The sequence below is a fragment of the Artemia franciscana genome, chromosome 15, assembly GCF_032884065.1.
Source record: "Artemia franciscana chromosome 15, ASM3288406v1, whole genome shotgun sequence".
In the NCBI taxonomy this organism is placed as follows: Eukaryota; Metazoa; Arthropoda; class Branchiopoda; order Anostraca; family Artemiidae; genus Artemia; species Artemia franciscana.
In genome coordinates, this window is record NC_088877.1 from 18590647 (window position 1) to 18610928 (window position 20282).

Here is a 20282-nt window from a genome sequence, read left to right on the forward strand (position 1 = left end):
ATTCTAGAACGTTGAAATTGAAATTCTCTTTTCTCAAGAGGAAAAAAGGAAATAAAAGCGCGGAATAAAAAAAAATTCCTATAATACGTCAACTCTATGAACGGGGGAAGGGACAGAATCCATACCTACTGGCAGGTAAACATAAATCCTTAGTTTATTAGCAAAAAGTACATTCAAACAATCAATAAAATGTCCAAGCGTGATACGCTTCGAACAAAATTGCCGACCGCCATAGCAGCCTGTTTATTACACAATATCCTCCGATAATTTTCCTTCGTCAGAAAACTCTCTGTGGCCTGCACGGCGGTGCTGTTGATGCTGCTCAAAGCAACGACGTTGACCTTTGACGTTGTCAGCTCTCATAGAAATTTTAAATACATAGCCCATGCAATGATTTTTATTTTAATTTAAACCTCTTCTTCTTCTCTTTGCACTACGGAGCGCTTAGGATCATATAACTCTACGTAATAGACTTCAATAAGCACAAGGCGAATTATTGACAACTTTCATCATTTTATTTATGATTTATACCTAAAACTGACAAGATAATGTTTCGCAAGACCATTTTTTCTTTTTTTGTATTATACTGTGGTTTCAATGTTTCAGATTAAGAGTTATAGCGCACATGAATACATGAAGAAAATAACAGCTTAAGGTATTGTAAAAAATATCAGCGAGGTCTCTTATTTTGTTAAAGTTTCGTTAATTTGGATGACTTAGCAAAAACAGTTCACAATCGTTGTACCAAATTACAGTTTATTCTTGCTAGCAGAAAACTATGTCTTACCTGGATGATTGTGCTCTTGACTCATTATGTGAAGTAAACCAACTTAGTTCCCAGGGATTTGTGTACGACCATTATGCCCCACTAAGCTCAATGCTAATATCATTGAGTTTAGAAATAAGCTCACAGCTAACAGCACTTTACCGCAGAAAATTATTGTTCTACAATCTTAGGGGCACATATTGGGAGGGAACAAGGGAGGCAATTGCCCCAAAAAATTTGAAAAACAGTCTTTTTTTGTATTTCGATTTTAAAGAATCTAAAGAAAATCCTCATCCTTGTCCCTATATCTGTGGATTGCTGCCACTGTGCCATCCAAGTTTTGCTTATAAGGCAGTCAACTTAAAATTGAGGAAGTCAGGGAAATCATACCCGCGTGGAAGAAGAATAGAAGAGACCCCTTCAAACATTAGTTTAAGGATACTTCAGGATGACTTGGGCCTATAAATACATTATAAGGTTACCAGTGTACAAGCATTGCAGGAAAGGTCCTGGATCCAGATCCCCCCCCCCAAGAAAATGTCATCTTCACACAAGGTCAACATATATCTTTTTCCAAGACTAGGGCTTCCATTCAGTGACATCAATTGAGGGAAAGCAGCGGGGCGGAGGTATATTAGCCCACCAAGATCCCCCCTGCTAGAATTTGAGAAATGCCTTTTTTAGTAAGTTTACTGGAAAATGGCTTTTTTGTGCTTTCATTGAAAAAATAGAAAAACAATGGGGAGCAAAGTTTTCTCCAGGAAGTAAATAAAGATATAAATTTTGCCCATTCTTTCTTTCCATTGGTTTTTAAATGAAAAGGCAGTGGGGTCTGGTTAATTATTTAAGGCCAGATTTAGCATGTGTGAGGTCAACATGTGACTTTTTAACTCGCTCTCTTAAATAGTAAGAGGTCGGATATATTTCAAGTCATGACATAATCCCTTAAGCGACTTTATCATTCTTTTTACTTCGATATATATTATAAACGGTGCACCCTTTTTTGTAAAATTTATGTATACAGCCATTTGGCTCCAGGAGTTTGTTGTATAAAAACAGTTTTAAATTTCAAAAAGTAACCAACCAGCCTAGCAACAGTTTCTGGAAAGAATTCGTACAGAATCGGAAAGAAGGGCACATATTGGGAGGGAACAGGGGAAGCAGTTGCTCAAAATTTTTTTAAGAACACTCTTATTTTGTATTTTGATTTTAAAGAATCTAAAAAAAAAAATCCTCACGCTTGTCCCTATATCTGTGAATTGGTGCCACTGCGTCATCCAAGTTTGGCTTATAAGGCAGTCCATTTAAAATTAAGGAAGTGGGTAAAATAATACCTCCGTGGAAGAAGAATAGAAGAGACCCCTTCAAATATTAGTTTAAGAATTTGAGAAATGCCTTTTTTGGTAAGTTCATTGGAACATGGCTTTTTTTGTACTTTCAATGAAAAAAAAACGGAAAAACAAGGGGGAGCAAAATGTTCTCCAGACAGTAAAGAAAATACAAATTTGCTCATTCTTTCTTTCCATTGGTTTTTAAATGAAAAGACAGTGGGGTCTGATTAATTATTTAAGACCAGATTTAACATGTATGAGGTCAACTTGTGACTTTTTAACTCACTCTCTTAAATAGTAAGAGGTGTGATATACTTCACGTTACGACATAATCCCCTAAGCGACTTTATCATTCTTTTTACTACTTTATATATTATAAACGGTGTACCCTTTTTTGTAATATTTATGTACAGTCATTTGATTCCAGGAGTTTGCTGTATAAAAAAAATTTTAAATCTAAAAAAGTAACTAACCAGCCTAGCAACAGTTTCCGGAAAGAAATCGTACGATTCTGTGTCACTGCGTCAGATCCTGTCATTCAACTTCCAAAGCAGAGATTGCACAAAAATAAAGAGGAAAAAAGACGAAAGAGTCACAAAGAACGGAGCCCAGGGTCACTGTAAATCAACAACCCATAGAATATCATCGTCCCCGGCAAGGCCCCTAGCCTGGCTGAAAAACGGGGAACGAAACAAGTGTAATTACTTCCACAACTTCAAATAGAATCGCAGAAGAAAAACAAAAATAATTCACGCTTTCAACACATTTAAGGAAGAAAGATGCCAGTAAAGACCAATGTACTACTATTTTCCGAATGGTCGTAAAAGAATTACACGGACAGCAATGAAGTGACCCAGGAAGTGCATTCCAGGTTCCAGATAATGTGATAAGCAATAAACAGACACAGTAAAAGAAAATTGAATTTCACGCACGTTTCGGCGATGATAAGAAGTTGAATAAGAAACAAAGAGGAGCATGCAAAGGGTATAGAAAGAGTATAGAGCATAGAAAGAGGAGAAACAAAGAGTATAGCTGAAGAAACGTTAAAGATGCAAAATAAAGTGTATAAAGTAATTTAAGATCAATTGTTGGCTTAATTAGCGATAGATTTAAATCCCATAATAATATATCTTGCTTTATCATAAATCTTGGGAAGTAGCCTTGGGAAAGAAGAAAAAGTTGACATCCATCTAATCATCCATATCTGTAATCGGGCACTAAGAGAAAAACACTTATACTGTTTTATTAAGACAGCCTCATTCCAGTTCATTCCACACTAAGTATATTTTATTGGGAAATGATTTTGAATTTAGCAAACTAAAGAGAAACACAGTGTTCATTAACTGCTACCTCGGTCTTCTATAATCGAACATTTTAATTTCTCTTCGTATTGAGTTTCACTTATTCTTTAAAATTAATTTTTGGTCGTTTTGAGTTTGAACTATTGAGTTTGACTATAGGAATTTGTTTCTACTGGTTTTCGTTTTTGAATATCAAAGTTTTGGTTTTGGTTAATATAATGAATATTTCTTTTTTTCATGCCTCTGGCGCAAAAATTAAAATATATAATTTAAATACAATAGTTATAGTTAGTGTTTTTTTTTTAATTTATTTCAACATCCCCTCAGCATTCTCTTTATTTGATAGTTCGAATAAGATGTGCCAAGATATTCGGAAAGAATTACGATTTTGAAGGGGCTGTGCTCAAAGGCCCTCCCTTTCGCATATCTCTGCGCGTGAAGGGCCGTATAGTATAAACATTACCAATTATTTACATATATGTTTCATGGTGGGAAAAGAGGGATATTTTCAATCTTGGGTGTCCCCTGTCCATTGACTTCAGACTTTTAGGGACAATCCTCTAGGTCAAAATGATTGAACATTTTGTTATGGGGGCAGAGGGGTATGGTTGGTAGGATACCAAGGGAACAGGGCAAAACAAATCCTGATCGGCTAGAAAATTACAGATGTAAATCTTTGGACAAAAGACCACTATTGTTGCATAGCAACAGTAGGGGGAAGGGCAACACTCCGGAGGATACAGCCTTAAGAACTAAAGATTATAGCCGAAATCTGATTGCATATACCATAAACCGCATTAGCATATTACAGAGTATACATCATTAGCATACTTAAATGAGCACATATTTAGGTCACTAGTCATGAATAAATTTTTGCTTGGGCTGAATGAAACTGATTTTATGACGTCCGCTTGGGTAAAATATACCAACACATTTTATAATACGAAACAAATTTTAATGAATCAAAAAGCGACAAATCGGCTACGCCCTTGTTTTTCATGACACGTGCTTGGGTAAAGTAAACCTGCAAACCTATGTTCCCCAATGGATCAATTGTTATGGCATTTTATTAGAGGAAAGTTATGGTCATCCATGTCCCAGCTCCAAAAGCACCCATTGCCTCTTCCCAAACCCTTTCCCCACGAAAAAATAACAAAAAAAATAATAAAGAAAAATAGAAACAAATTTAAAAATAAAAAATAGCGAAAAAAACAAGTTTATAAAAAGTTTATAAAAAGCACTTTTGACTACAATAAAACTGAGAGAGTTCAGCTACTTGGTAAATTCCGAGTCTTTTAATTGGTGACTGAATACGAAAAAAATGAACAAAAAGCAGGTTTGCATAGAATAATCTCAGCTAGTAAATACATTCTCACTAGTATGTTATTAAACTAACTTGTTGTCTGAGTACCAAAATAATTAATAAAAGAGATTTTTGACTGCAATACACTGAGTTGATAAATTCTAAGTGTTTTCTTGCTAGCTGAATGCCAAAAAATTGATAAAACCACTTTTGACTACAACAATCTCAGCTACTTGGTAAATTCTGAGTCTTTAATTGCTGGCTGAGTACCAATATATTAATAAAAAAAACCACTTTGCATACAACAAACTCAGCCAGTAGGTAAATTCCGAGTGTCTTAATTGCTAACTGAATATGAAAAATTTAATAAAAAGCACTTTTAACTACAATAAACTTAGGTAGTTGATAAATTCCCAGTGTTTTACTTGCTAGCTGAATACCAAAAAACATAGAACTTTTGTATAGAACAAACTCAGCTACTTGGTAAATTTCGAGTCTTTTAATAGGTAACTGAGTATCAAAAATACAATAAAAAGCACTTTTGCAAAAAACAAACTTAACATAATAATTAATAAGAAACACTTTTGGCTTATAATGTTTGAGCAGATGAATTAGATTTGACATGGTTTACTTAGCGAATTTTCCAAAGAATGAATAGTTTTAACTCTTTTGATTACAAAGTTTGAACATATTAATAATATTTGACACGGTTTATTCCTGGAATTTTCCTAGGGATTAAAAGGTTTAACTCTGTTGAGTATAAAGTTTGAACTGATGAATTGAATTTGACGAGGTTTGTTCAAATACTTTTTTCAAGAATGTAAAGCTTTAACTCTTTTGATTGCAAGGTTTTAACTGATGAATTAAATTTGTCACGGTTTATTCCTTGAATTCTCCTAAGGACTAAAAGGTTTCACTCTGTTGATTTTGAAGATTGACCAGATGAATAAAATTTGACACGGTTTATTCCTTGAATTTTCCTAGGGACTAAAAGGTTTAACTCTGTTGAGTATAAAGTTTGAACTGATAAATAAAATGTAAAGTGGTTTATTCAGTGAATTTCCCAAAAATGAAGAGCTTTAACTCGTTTGATTACAAAGTTTGAACAGATTAATTAAATATTGAATCGTTTGATCCTTGAATTTTCATAAGGACTAAAAGGTTTAACTCTGTTCATTATACAGTTTGATAGATGAATTAAATTTGAATCGGGTTATCCCTTGAATTTTTCTAAGGACTAAAAGTTTCAACTCTGTTAAGCATAAAGCTTGAACTGACGAACTAGATTTGACGTGGTTTATACAATGATTTTTCTCAAGAATGAATAACTTGGACTCTGTTTATTGCAAAGTTTGAACAGATGAAATAAATACCACCTCTGAGCCCGGTAGTAGTGTTCAGTCCGAAAATTCCTGTTCTTGCATCTCTGAGTTTTTGAACAACAATTCTAAACGTTGGACCCTAAAAGATAACGGAAACAACAAAGTAATGCAACGAGATTTTTTTTCAAATAATAACATATGCAATGTTAAATGTTATTAGAATCATCAATAAAAAATTCAAATATTTAAATTCTTTCCATTAAATGGTTCATTATGTTTTCTCTTGATATGGCACTTACTCCACTTTTGTGTCATAAACGGCGTTTTAAAATGGTTTCAGCTACAGGTTCAATGTGAGTTTTATCATATGTATTATTGGATTCGTTGACTGTATCTCTTGATAAACTGTCAATGGTAGTAGTAGCGTTTGCGGGCACTGTGGTTTTCACTGATTTATCTTTACATTCCTTGGTGATATTATATGCCAATGTCCCTTTTTATTTTGCCTGTGATTTCATTGTCTATTACCACATTATATTCACATAGGTAACGGTTTCGGCACGTAGGCACGATGCGGTTTTCGGTATTGGTAGAGGAGTACGTTGTCTACTTTTGAACTTCCGTTGAATGCAATACCCGAAAGCTGGTGATAGGAATTATCACTGGATAACGTGTTACCCCAAGCACTGGCGAGAAGATGCCCCTTTTCATCGACTATCATTTTTATGCTGGCATTGTCTTTAAGCGATGTTATCTCTGGAGATCTCACTCTCGCATATACACCATCATAAGAGTTGAAGTTTTTCGTACTCCCAAGAAATTTAATCTCCTACAATCATGACAATGCAAGTATACTTTCTCAATAATGTTACCACTAGTGCTTGTTTCGTAGATCAAATATTTGTCTTTATCAGAATTCAATGCAACAATAAGGTTTATCACTGGGTAGCGTGTTACCAGAAGCACTAGCAAGAAGATGCCCCACTTCAACGACTATTATTTTTATGTTGGCATTTTATTTGAGTAGTATCATCTCTGGAGATCTCACTCTCATATATCCACAATCATAAGAGCTGAATTGTTTCTGTACTCCAAAAAATTTAATCTGTCACTGTCATGACATTGCACGCATACTTTCCCAATGGTGTTATCACTAGTGCAGGTTTCATAGTTCAAATATTGGTCTTTGTCAGCATTCAATGCTACAATAACACTATCATGTGCTCATACTTTCTTGAAATACTTCATCTTAGCATTTTTCAAATAATTCGTTAATGTTTATCCCTCCAGTGTACAATTAATATTGATCGAAAACATACAATAAACTAACTACTTTCGATGACCAGCCACAGGGTACTACGGAGGCAGCCACATGAAGACAATCAAAGAACTTTCAGTGAGTTTTGCGTTTAAAAGTCTAGATAGTGACACGTTTTCACTACCTTAAGTCATAAAAGATTACCATCTTTTCAGCTTTAGTTATAGATGGCAGCATAATTGAATCTTAGGATAGGTTACACTGAGTTAACTGCTTTAACGTTAGGCTCGTTTTGTTTCACTTAGCATGAAGGGCCACGCTAAGTGAACCTAAACGAACTTAAGTTGAAAAAAGTTAGCTCAATGTAACCTAGCTAACTAAATAATCAACAGAGTTAAACCTTTTACTCCTTAGGAAAATTCAACGAATAAACCGTGTTAAATTTAATTCATCTGTTCAAACTTTATAATCAACAGAATCGGCGCCAAATTTAAAAATTGAAAAGACGTGTTAATATTAACTGGAGTAATCTGAAGTCTTGTGGCATTACCAACAACGCTTTAAGCAGCCCGAAGTACTGGTTCTGCCTGCCTACCAGTGGGTAAAGGCAGGCATACTTAGCAGCCCCTACCCCTGGGGTGTAAGAGGGGACTCATCAGGTGAGACCTATGCTAATTTTAATTTGCTCCTGCTTTGTTATTTGAAATTTGCTGCTAGATTGTGAACCATATCCTGCCTTATACCCAGCCTGCCATATACTACTGCTTACTCTGTACCTGTCTTGTTGTTCACATTAAGTAAGTAATGAAAGGTCAAATCAAGCCACCCCGTGAACTTAGGTCAGACAGCTCACTCCAATTCTCTGGATCAGAATCTGTCTCAGAGCAAATACTCATCCTGACTAGCCACATGAATAATATAAAAATTAAACACAAAATGTTAGCAGATTCACTGCATCCTGACAGCCTTAAATCTTCAGTGAAAGGGTTACTTGATGACCTCATATTGGCCAAGATCTCTACCCAGGTAGATGAGGCTGTGACCAAAATGAAAGAGGAACAGGCATTCATTCAACATGATGCCACTATTTCTTCAGATAAGCTGGATGCAATCAAGCAGGATGTGTATGCTGGCCTCAGTCTAGATCTTAGTAGTCTAGTTGATAAGACCCTTGAAAGCTATAATAAACGCATATCTTCAATTGAATCTTCTTTGACTACTCTAGGGTCATCAATGAAAGACCTTGAGAGCTCTTTCAAGCCTATCCAGTCTAACCTGGCAAGATTAAATGATCGTTTTGAACAGCAGGCTTTGAGCAACCAAATTATTGTCTTTGGGGTGAAAGAAGATGCCCCCATTGAAAACACTGAAAGTCAGTTCATGTCACTATGTGCTGTGAAATTTCCTGGCATACCAATTACCCAGTCTGATGTTGTATCAGCCAAAAGAATTGGCAAACCATCTGCCAAACCCAGACCCATAGTTGTAGAATTTTGTAATTTACGAATTCGCCAACTGCTTCTCAGACAAAAGAAGGATTTGAAAGGATCTGGGACACTATTTTCTGAGATGCTTACAAAACCACGCTTACAGCTTCTTTCATATGCCAAGTCAAAGCTTGGTTTACGTAATGTTTGGTCCAGTAAAGGTGATATCCTGTATAAAACTCAGTCTGGAAGAGTAGTTAAGTTCAGTGATCAGGATGAAATTGATTTGTGTGCTGCAAATGCAGAGAATTGAAGTGATGGATTTTAGTTCACTTTGTTATAATATGTTGAATTGTTTTTGTATGAATTTATTTTATGTTCTTACATTTTTCCTTTTTCACTCTTCACTGTCTTCACATAATTCTGACTTGTGCTATATTATGCTTTGGGGCAATACCTTGGATGATATGTCCCTTCCCACTAATATTGCTCTATGTTTGTTTGTGATTCTACCACCTTCATGTAGTTTGCTTTCTGTTTTACTCTTGTCATGTCAGCATACTTATAGCTCACATAATTTTAACTGGTTACACATTATATTTTGTGCCACTCCTTTAATTAATATGTGCCTTTCCACTGATTTTTCATTATGTTTGTTTGTGATCCTATCACCATCATGTTGCATGGCTTCTAGAACGTTCTTGTTGTGTCTGCACACTTGCAGCTCATCGAGTTTTGACTGTTCCCATATTATATTTTGGGCCAATATTATGATTAATATATGCCATCCAACTGAATTTTTTGTTTTTTTTTTTGTTTTTGACTTTCTCACCTTCATGTAGGCCAATTTCTATCATATTTTTGTCATGTCAGCATAATTGCAGCTCTTATAATCTTGACTGGCTCCACATTATACTTTTGGCCAGTACTTTGACAAATTTATTTTGCCTTAATTCTACCATATCTTTGTTCTGTGTGTTCACATGCAGATCACATAATTTTGATTGCTCAAATCTATTTTGGTCTTATACTTTGAATATTGTGTGTCTTACCATTGATATTTATTTGTATTTGTTTGTGTTCCTATCACCTTCATGTATGCTATTTTCTATCACACTTTTGTCACGTCAGCACACTTACAGCTCACATAAATTTTACTGGTCCCATATTGTAAATTTAGCCTATTCTTCAAATATTATGAGCCATCCTACTAATGTCTCTTTATATTTGTTTGAGATCCTATTGCCTTTATGTAGCCTAATTTCTGTCATTGTTTGTCATGCCTTAACACTCACAGCTCATCTTTTCCTGATTGGTGCCACATTATTTGACCCCTTTCTTTGGTTAATATCTGCCATCCCACTGATATTTCTTTTTCTTTGTTTATGATTCCATTACCTTCAAGTGTACTATGGATAGTGTGTCATTTGTGAAGGTTTTATATGTCTGAGATAAATATGGGTGATTTCTCTTTCCTTATGAATTCTTCTATTCTTAATTCAGTTATATTTGATCAACCAAGTAGTGCTGGTAAACAAGAGGCACACACTTCTGACCCTCTCCTTGAATCTATGGTTAGTTCTAGCTGTAATTATCACACCACCATTGATTATTGTGATAATATTATGCCCTCACTCTCTTCAAATAGTTGCTTTAATGTTTTTTGTTTGAATGTGCGTGGGATAAGAGATAAGTGGGGCACTCTTAAATCGTATCTGTGGTCTGATAATTCTTGCCCTTTTGATGTCATAGGCTTGACGGAAACATGGTTATCTGACAGTGATAATTTTACAGCTTATGACATGCATGGTTATATTGCTATTCATGTCCCTAGAATGGTAACAAAGTGTTCTGGGGGTATTTCTTTGTTCATAAAATCTAGTATTGAATTTTGTAGAAGATCTGATCTTGAATCCTTGTTTACATCGGTGGTGTCTAATAGTAGGACAGTTTATTCTCTTGTTATTGATCTGAAAAGCCAGGTTGCATGTGATACTGTTTGTTTGTTTTATAAGCCCCCTCCTTTTCCAACACATCTGTTCTGTGATTTGCTTGATCAGCTTTCTGGTGTGGGGACTTTCTCTAAAAAACGGATTTGTGTTTTGGGAGACTTTAATTGTAATATGTTAAATGTTGGATCAAATGATGAATGTGACCATCTTTTTGATGTATTTTCTTCTTCTGGGCTACTTCCTTCAATTTTTTTTCCTTCACGCGTTGACCCTTCAAGAAATTCTGCCACTTTAATAGATAATATTTTCACTTCTCTTTCTCCTAATTTGAAGTTCTCGTCTGGTCTTGTTTTCACTGATCTTTCTGATCACTTCCCTATTTATCTATCACTATCTGTGCCTAAAACAGAGATTACTGTGGATGAGAAAGGCAAGTCTTCTTTTAGAACTTTTACAGATAGAGAAATTTCTAATTTAATACATAGTCTTCAGAGTAATGATTGGTCTAGTGTTCTTGAAGCTAATGATGCTGATTGTGCAACTAGATTATTTTTGTGTCGTATGGGCACTCTGTTGGATAAGCATTTTCCTCTTAGAAAGAGGCCAAGGAATTTTACACCTAAATGCCCATGGATGTCTAGAGGTCTGATCAATGCAACCCATATGAAGGCGTCTTTGTTCAAGGCTGCATGTAAAAGTAAGACACAGGAAGATCTTCTGAAGTATAAACATTACAAAAATGTGCTCACTTCTTCAGTTCGCTTAGCAAAAAAGCTGTATTTTTCACGTCGAATTAATGAGTGTAAAGGGAATTTGCGCAAGGTTTGGACTGTAATTAATGAAGCTCTCTCCCGTAAGAAACTCAAACAATCTTCCCCATCTCTTTATAGGAAAGCTGATGGATCTGTTGTGGATAAAAAATCCTTAGCAAGTGCCTTCAATTCGTATTTCACCACACTTCCCTCAGTTCTCATTCCACCCCTGAGTAGAGTAAGTTGTTTTCCTATGACAGAGAAGTCTTTTTTCCTTTCCCCATGTAGTACTACTGAGATTTCTATTATTATTTCTCAACTTCCAACTAGTTGTTCAGTTGATAGTTTTGGTTTGAGTAATAATGTCCTTAAAAAAATCAGTCAGTTTGTTTCTCATCCCATCTCACATATAACTAACCTCTCTCTTTCTTCTGGTATTTTTCCTCATTTATTTAAAGTTGCTACCGTTGTACCCTTGCATAAAAAAGGTGATTCTTCTCTAATTTCAAATTACAGACCTATTTCTCTTCTTCCCGTCATCTCAAAGGTTGTTGAAAAAGTAGTGTATCGTCGACTCTCTTCATTTGTATTTAGTACTAATTCGACTGCTGGAAATCCTCTCATCACTAACCATCAGTATGGTTTTCGTCCCTCATTCTCTACCTTGCACGCACTTTCTGATGCAACTGAGTTTGTGCGTGTTAATCTGGACAAGGGCTTGTGTGTTTTGGGTCTATTTCTCGACTTTTCTAAGGCCTTTGATATGGTTGACCACAATGTTCTTCTGTCTAAACTATCTTTATTTGGAGTGCATGGAGTCCCACTAGAATGGTTTAGGTCCTACCTCTCAGAGAGATCTCAGTATGTTTTGGTTAACTGTACTTCTTCCTCTACTTTGCCTGTATTGAAAGGTGTCCCACAAGGCTCTGTGCTTGGTCCACTTTTATTTCTAATTTACATCAATGATCTTGTTGATGGTCTTCATCCCCATGTTCACCCTGTTCTTTTTGCTGATGACAGTAACTTTTTCATTGCTGCGGTGGACCTGCCATCTGCCACTTCTATGGCTCAAGGTCTTCTTGATAAAATAAAGGATTGGTGCTGGTCAAATGGTATGGCTCTTAACAGCCGAAAGAGTGCCATTGTCAACTTCAGAACCCCTTACCGTATGCGAGACGTACAGGAGCCAATCACCCTGACTTTTGGGAATGATATTATACCACAAGCTACTGTGGTGAAATTTCTTGGTGTGTATCTTGACTGTTTTCTTTCTTTCAAACCGCATATAACTCACACCCGTTCCTTAATCCTCCGCCAGTCTTCAATGTTGCACCGGATTAACTCATTTCTTCCTCCTGATATTATGGTTTCTCTTTATTATGCTTTTATTTATCCTTACCTTTCTTATTGCTGCTCTGTCTGGGGTAATAATAATAAATCTCTTCTCTGCTCACTTCAAAGAGCCCAAAATAGGGCAGTGAAGGCTACTTTTCTTCTCCCTCGGCTTTACCCTTCCTCTGATCTTTATAATGATACTGGAATAGCTCCGCTGGATCATATTATAGGTAAAATTACCCTTTATTTTGCGCATTCTGCTTTTCTAGGTACTCTCCCACCGCCCCTACAGCAGTTTTTCTCACGGACAGGCTCAGGTAGGTACTTTTCTTCTTTACGTAATTCTTCTCGACGATTTATTTTACCAAAACGATCTTCTACAGCAAGCCAGAGGTCTCCAGTATATCAATCAATTCTATTATGGAACTCCATCCCTTCGGATGTCCCTCTTTTTCTTTCTGCAAAGGCATTATTTCGTCGGGTATTTCCAATTCAATAATTTTTCTCTCTTTATTAATCCTTTCCTAATTTGTATGTCACTTCTCTTCTTTTAAAATCATTTTCAGCTATATGTTAATCTCCTTCTAAATCTTCTATCTGTTAAATATCCTATCTATTCAATGTCCTTGTCTTGTTCCAGTGTTTTTTTTTTTTGTTTTTTTTTTTTTTTTTTTTTTTTTTTTTTTTTTTTTTTTTTTTTTTTGTATATATTTTATAGTAGTGTTTTATTCTTGTTCTCTGTGGTCCATTACAAGCAAAGCTTCTTGGGCCTAGTAACCACTTTACTTTTGTAATAGTTTTTCCTTTTAGTATCAATAAATTGATTGATTGATTGATTGATTGAAGAGTTAAACGTTTTAGACCTTAAGAAAATTAAAGCAATAAACCGTGTCAAGTTTAATCCAACTTTATAATCAACAGAGTTAATCCTTATAGTCCTTAGGGAAGTTCAAGGAATATACCGTGTCAAGTTTAATTCATCTGCTCAAACACTGTAAAACCAAAAGTGCTTTTTATTACGTTTTTCGTACCCAGTCAACAACTAACACACTCGGAATTAATTAACTAGCTGAGTTTTTTGTATGCAAAAGTGCTTTTTTTATCAAAGTTTTGATACTTATTCACCAATTAAAAGACACGAAATTCACCGAGTAGGTGAGTTTGCAGCATGCATAAGTGATTTCTTATTAATTTTTTATACTCAGTCACCAATTAAAAGATTCCGAGTTTACCAAATAGGTGGACTACCTCGGTTTATTGAGGTCAAAAGTGCTTTTATTAAGTTTTTGGTACTCAGCCAGCAGCTATGACACTCGAAATGTACCTTCTAGCTGAGTTTGTTCTTGCAAAAGTCTTTTCTCTGATACTCAGTCACCAATTAAGAATCTGGGAATTTACCAAGTAGTTGAGTTTGTTCTATGCAAAAGTGCTTTTTTTATTACTATTTTCATACTCGATCATCAATTAAAAGACTTAGCACTTAACAAGTCATTGAGTTTGTTACAGTCAAAAGTACGTTTGTTAATTTTTGGTAATCAGCCAGCCAGCAAGACACTCCGTTGTATGCAAAAGTGCTTTTTCTTAATTTTTGATACCCAGTCAACAATTAAAAGAGTCGAAATTTACCAAGTAGCTGAACTCCCTGCGTTTATTGTAGTTAAAAGCGCTTTTTATAAAATTTTTGATGTTCAAGCAGTAACTAAGATATCGGAATTTATCTACTAGCTGAGTTTGTTCTATACAAAAGTGCTTTTTTATTATTGTTTTTATACATGGTCACTAATTAAAAGACTTGGAATTTACCAAGTAGTTGAGTTTGTTGAAGTCAAACGTGCTTTTGTTAATTTTTTTTAACATTCAGCTAGCAAGTAAAATACTCGGAACTTATCAACTACCTGAGTTTATTATAGTCAACAGCGTTTTTATTAAATTTTTGGTACTCACCCAGGAACTAAAATACTCCGAATTACCTACTAGCTGTGTAATTTACCCGAGCTAAGTACTATCGAGGCAGCCCCATAAAAAAATCCAGAGACTTTCAATGAGGTTTACATTTAAAAGTCTAGATGGTGACACTTTTCACTACCTCAAGTCCTGCCAATTTTTCGGCTTGAATTATAGTTTGCAGCATAATTGAATCTTAAGATAGGTTACATTTAGTTAACTGGTTTAAAGTTAGGTTCGTTTTGTTTCACTTAGCGTGAAGGGCAACGCTTAGTGAACCTAAACGAAACTAACTTGAAAACGTTTAGCTCAATGTAACCTAGTTTAAAATTCATTTTTGGTTGTTTTTTTATGCGTCTGCCTGAGTAGTACTCTGGGATTATTGTATGTAGTTTGTTCATTTTATGTTTTTGATCAACAATAATAGTGCACTGGAAGGATTAACACTTATGTTTTATTTGAAAAAAGTGAAGATCAAGTATTTAAAGACAGTATGTATACATGTTAGTGTTATTGTAGCATTGAATGCTGAAAAAGAAAAATATTTGAACTAAGAAAGATGCACTAGTGATAACACTATTGGGAACTTATGCGTGCAGTGTCATGACAGAGAGAGATTAAATTTTTTAGAGTACCGAAACAATTCAACTGTTATGATGGTGGATATGCGAGAGCGAGATTTCCAGAGATTATATCACTCAAATAAAATACCATTATAAAAATAATAGTTGATGCAGAGGGGCATCTATTTGCTAGTGCCTGTGGGAACACGTCACCCAGTGATAAACCCTATCGCCATCTTTCGGGTATCAGCATTCAACGGAAGGTCGCAGAAACGAAGTAAGTGTCATGTCAAGAGAAAACATAATGAATCATTTTATGGAACGAATTCAAAATATTTCAATTTGTATATAATGATATTAATAACATTTAACATTGTACATGTCATCATTTCAAAAAATCTCATTGCATTACTTTGTTATGTTTCCGTTATCTTTCATGGTCCAACGTTTAGAAAGGTAGTTCAAAAACTCAGAGATGTCAGAACAGATATTTCCGGACATGGACACTATTACCAGGCTCACAGGCGGTGTTTATCTCATCTGCTCAACCTTTGTAATCAGCGGAGTTAAAGTTATTCATTTTTGAGAAAAATCACTGTATAAACCACCCCAAATTTAGTTCATCAGTTCAAGCTTTATACTCAACAGGGTTGAATCTTTTAATCCTAAGGAAAATTCAAGGAATAAACCGTGTCAAAATTTAATTCATCTGTTCAAGCTTTGTAATCAACACAGTTAAAGCTTTTAATTCTTCGGAAAATTCACTGAATAAAGCACGTCAAATTTAATTCATCAGTTCAAACTTTATACTCAACAGAGTTAAACCTTTCAGTCCTTAGGAAAATTCGAGGAATAAACCGTGTCAAATCTAGCTCATCCGTTCAAACTTTATAATTAACAGAGTTAAAACTTTTAATCGTTAGAAAAATTAAAGGAATAAACCGTATCAAATTTAATTTTTCTCTGCAGACTTTGTAATGAAATTGTTAAAGATGTTCATTCTTGGGAAGATTCACTGAATAAACCACATCAAACTTAATTCATCACTTCAAACTTTATAATCGACAGACTTAAACCTTTTAGTGCTTCGAAAAATTCAAGGAATAAACCGTGTGTTCAAAATTCGTAATAAACAGAGTTAAACCTTTTAGAACTTCGGAAAATTCAAGAAATAAACTATGTAAAATTTAATTCATCTGTTCAACTTTTGCAACCAACAGAGTTAAAGCTTTTCATTCTTGAAAAAAAAAAATTTTGATACTCTTTTCTATTTTATATTTTGATACTCAGTCACCTATTAAAAGAATCGAAATTTACTAAGTAGCTGAGTTTGTTGTATGCAAAAATATGTTTTATTAAATTTTTTATACTCAGTCAAGGTAGAATTTACCAGGTAGCTGAACTCCCTCAGTTTATTGTGGTCAAAAGTGCTTTTATTAAATTTTTGGTACTCAGCCAGCAACTAGGACACTTGGAACTTACCTATTAGCTGGGTTTGTTCTCTGAATCAGTAACTAAGACACTCAGAATTTATCAACTAGCTGAGTTTATCGTATGCAAAACAGCTTTTTTATTAATTTTTCGATGCTAAGTCACTAATTAAAGGACTTGGAATTTACCAAGGAGTTGAGTTTGTTTAATGCAAGAGGGCTTTTTATTAGTTTTAGATACTCAGTCACCAATTAAAAGACTTAGAATTTACGAAGTAGTTGTGCTTGTTGTAGTCAAAAGTGCTTTTATTATTTTTTGATAATTAAACAGCAAGTATGATACTCAGATTTTACATACTAGCTGAGTTTGTTGTATGCAAAATTGCTTTTCATTAATTTTTTATACTCAGTCACCAATTAAAAGACTCTAAATTTACCAATTAGTTGGACTCCTTTAGTTTATTGTAGTAAGTACTTTTGATAAAATTTTTGATGCTCAGTCCGCAACTAAGACACTCAAAATTTACCTACTAGCTGAGTTTGTGTAGGCAAATGTGCTTTTTATAAAGGTTTTTCATGCTCAGTTACCAATTAAAAGACTTAGACTTTACCAAGAAGCTGAACTCCCTCTGTTTATTGTAGTCAAAAGTGTTTTTATTAAATTGTTGGTACTCACCCAGCAACTAAAACACTCGGAATTTACTTGCTAGCTGAGTTTGTTCAATTTAAAGGTACTTTTTTGTTAATTTTTTGTTACTCAGTCACCAAATAAGACTCCAAATTTTCCAAGCAGCTCAGTTTGTTGCAGTCAAAAGTGTTTTTATTGATTTTTTGGTATTCAGCTGGTAAGTAGAACACTCGGAATTTATCAACTACCTGAGTTTATTGCAATTAAGTGCTTTTTATCAAATTTTTATGCTCAGTCAGCACCTAAGACACTCGGAATTTATCAATTTCCTCAGTTAAGTGTAGTCTAAAGTGCTTTTATTAAATTTTGAGTCTCAGTCAGCAACTAAGACACTCGGAGCTTAAGTATTTTTTGTTTTGTAAAATAGATGAGCATGCAAAATTACATCACGAGTAAACTTTTTTGACTTATTTCACATTCATAGGCTGCTCTCTTGCGTGAATTCTTTTATGTGCAAGCAAATTTGAAACCTAATTAAAGCTTTTTAACATAAATCACACTTGTATTGGTTCTCAATTGTATGATTTCTTTGATGAAAGTGCAAATTTGAAATATGAGAAAACAACTTTTTGCATACATCGCACTTGTATGGCTTCTCTTTCGTGTGAAATCGTCGATGAGCATGCAAAGTTGCATTACGAATAAACCGTTTTCATGTTAAATTTGTTTTTATTTTTCGTTAGTTTTTTTTCATTTCTCAATTTGTTTTCTCGTTTTATTTTTTCAACTTATTTTTAGCTTTTCTTATTTTCAAATTTGGATTTATTTTTTGTTATTTTATTATGTTTAATTAATTTTATTTTTCGTTATTTTTTTGGTGGGGGGGCAAGAAGTTAGAGGAGGGGCATTGAGAGTCTTTGGAAATGGGAAATTGATGACCATATGTTCCCTAAAAGTATGTCATAGCAATTAGTTAATTCATTAGGGAACATAAGTTCGCCGGTTTACTTTATCCAAGCGTGTGTCACAAGAAAAAGGGGGTAGCAGATTTGTCGCTTCTTGATTCATTAAAATTCGCTTCGTATTACAAAAGGTGTCTGGGTTACTTTACCCAAGCACGTGTCATTAGACCAGTTTCAGTCAACCCAAATAAAAAAAAAATTCCTGACTTATTATCTGAATATGGGCTCATGTAAGTATGCTAATGATGTATCCTCTGTAATATACTAATGAGGTTTATGGTATGTGCAGTAACGTTTAGGCTATAATCTTTAGAGCCTTAGGCTGTATCCTCTGGAGTATTACCCCCCTCACTACTAACAACATTGTTTCAGATCATCTTCCCCCCCCCCCGTCACAAAAAAGGGGCCAAAAACCATTTATCTCATCAGGTCAAAACTTATATCGTTAAGAACTTACGCCAAGAGGATCCAAATCTAGAAGAAAAACAAGAAAAACAAATTTTATTCCCCAAAAATAGGGCCCAACTAAGGGCCAAAAAACTTTTTCCCAGCCACTTCGTATGAAGGGGACAGTCATAGAAACATGGAAAGGGGTGATTCAACGAAAAATTGATAAGTTCTTGTACCCTTTTTAAGGGAAGAAAGTGATCGGTGGACAGCTAGTCACCCACCCGAGCCCTTTTCTGATAGCCCATCCCTGTAACGACCATGACATCGAACAGTAATTTTCATGTAACCATTTTGTTCAGAAACATCAAAGGTTGTAATAAAAACGCCCCCGGCCGATTTTACTCTCACAAGGGGGTAAAGCACCTAAATTACGTAGATTGTCCATTGTTTACAGATGCGTTTTAGCAGAAAATATGGTCACAGTTGGTCTTGGTTGTTCAACATGCTAGGAATGCTAAGTGTACCCGAGTTTTCAAATTATCGGCAATATCTCAGGAATGACTTGGGTTATCAAGCTTAAACTTTCAGGGCATATTGGGAAGGGGGTCAAACGGACTCCAAGTTTTTACTTGGGGAGGGGCCGTGAAAAACCAAAAGACACTATGTCTATCCAGGTCACCAAAATAGCCTGTTTGCAATATCGCGGAAACAGCTTGGGGCACGGAGTTAAAACTTTAGGCAATGCTCGGAAAAGGAAAGGGGAGTGTCGGGCATGGGGACTTCTAGTTTGGTGTTGGAGGGAGAGAGAAAGGGGCAAGCAATTTTGTCTCCAGTTTATCAAAATGGTGCATCGATAATGCCTCAGTAACCGTTGGTGGTATCAAGCTAAAACTTTCAGAGAATATTTGGGGGAAGACAAGAGGACATTGATAAATGAGTAAGGTGTGAAAGAATAGCTGAATCAGAAGAAAATATGTGTATCCAGGTTATCAAAATTCCATATCGTCAATTTTTCTTTACTGACAAGGGGCATAGAACTGGAACTTCCAGTTAATGTAGAAGAGGGGCGAGGAAATAGTAAAATTACTTCAAATTTGGTGGTGGGAGAAGGGGCTTCGTTTCTAGTTCATCCAAACATTTTTGCATCATAAGCTGTTATGGATCTTCGAATCTATTCACGGTTAGGAGGCGAGGTAAATCAAAAGAGATTACTTGTTGACAGGTCATATCAAAATAGATTCTCTGGAACATCTTGAGAGATCAAGTAGACACTTTTAGTGAAGTTGTTTTTGGGGAAAAGGACACTTAAAACTTTGACTATATCCACGGTGAGGCAGTGAGGTAAATCAAAAGACAGCATATTGACCCACGGTATCAAAATAGCAATGTAATATCTTAGGAACGGCAAGGGGAATCAAGTTGAAACTTTCAGGACGCGTCTGCGGAGGGCAAGAAGGCTTAAAATTGTTTCTTTGAAGAGGAAAAAAATACGTTTTATCTCAAGTTAGCCTAAAGGTTTTGCACTAAAAGCTGCTATGGGACTTGTATTCTATTTACAGTTATGTAAAACGGTAAATCATGAAGCATTAAGTTCTGACAGGTAACCGAAACTGCTTAT

General features: G+C 35.1%; 1 protein-coding gene across 1 annotated transcript in view; it reads right to left on the reverse strand.

Moving 5' to 3' along the window:
- Positions 1–20282, reverse strand: part of LOC136036132 (phosphatidylserine decarboxylase proenzyme, mitochondrial-like) — a 63755-nt gene that overhangs the window by 29853 nt on the left and 13620 nt on the right. The window lies entirely within an intron of this gene.